Genomic DNA, 1,511 nt, shown 5'->3' with positions numbered 1-1,511 from the left:
TAAAATTTTTATATTTTTTCTCTCTCTCTCTCTCTCTCTCTCTCTCTCTCTCTCTCTCTCTTTCTCTCTGATTTAGCATTAAAATAACTTGGCTCATAGCCTCTTTTTTAACTTGATTTGTAAACATTTAACGGCTGTATGCAATTGAAAATAATTTTCGGTTTATATTAAAAAAGTAATGAATATATATATATTGTATGAATATATATATATATTGTACACAATCGTTGAATTAACTTTGCCTCACACAAAATCCTATTTTTATGCACTGGAGATACAAATAATATTATAATACATATATCAATATAACAACTGCCAGTTTGTTAAATTGAAACGTGAATCCCCAATACCCATGTAGCGTAATGAGTGCATCGCAGACTTTGCGCAGCCAATCATAAATCGTTATTTTAAAGATTATATAATCACATTAAGACTAACTAATTTCATAAATTTTAACATCTTTAATCATTATTTTCAATGAGAAATGCATTTAATTCTTAGATACATGAAATAAAAAATGAATGACAAATATTTAAACGTCATTTATGGACTTGCTGTTGATTCCGCTCATTGAGCTCCATGGAGATGAAGAGATTCGAAATCGCGTAACAAAAACTGCGGAACGCTCGTGATTGGTTCTGCTCTCGTTCCGCGTTCCGCTATTCCGCATGAGTTTGCACCCTAATTCATTAGTCATAAATCAGAAATTAGAAGGAAATTGACCAATCACAGTCATCAATTTCCAACTTCTAACTTTTACGACTAATGGCTTATTGTAGAATGGTCACAGCATGTATTCTACAATAAGCCATTAATCATAAATCAGAAGTAAAACCTTATATCCACATTGCTAGAAATCGGTCCGAGACCTCGAAATCGAATTCTGTATCTTGAAACCAGATGAAAATTACAAATGTGAACGAATTTACTAGAATACTAATAATTTTATTGGTTAACATCTAATAAATTCGCTCACTTTTGTAATTTTCACCTCGTTTCAAGATACAGAATCGATCCTCAGAATAGACTTCCTCGGATGAAAGAATTGACCAATCGCAATGATCATGTGATCAAATTGTTCAAATGATTTGTTAATTTTTTCTCTGTCCGAGATCTCGGATTAATTTCTAGCATCGTGGACAGGCTTTAGAAACTGGAAATTGACCAATTACAGTTATCAATTTCCAACTTCTGATTTATGACTTATTATATATAATGGCTTATTGTAGAATAGCCATGAGACGGGGAGAGCATAGACTCTTGCATAATGCTTAAACATAATGCATAAGAAAATGAAACAATCAAAATCCTTTATTTCCTTCCTTTTCATAAAAGAAAGGATTCTGATTGGTTCATTTTCTTATGCCTCATGTTTTGCGTTATGCAAGAGTCTGTGCTCCCCGTTTAAGATATGTAAGATACATCATATTTGTTATGTAAAGTTATAAATTTTGCTAATTATATTTAATTATTCAGAATCAAAATACAAAATAATTTATTCTATTCAAGAA

This window comes from Atta colombica, unplaced genomic scaffold, assembly GCF_001594045.1.
Source record: "Atta colombica isolate Treedump-2 unplaced genomic scaffold, Acol1.0 scaffold141, whole genome shotgun sequence".
Lineage (NCBI taxonomy): Eukaryota > Metazoa > Arthropoda > Insecta > Hymenoptera > Formicidae > Atta > Atta colombica.
Note: the sequence above shows the minus strand (reverse complement) of the source record.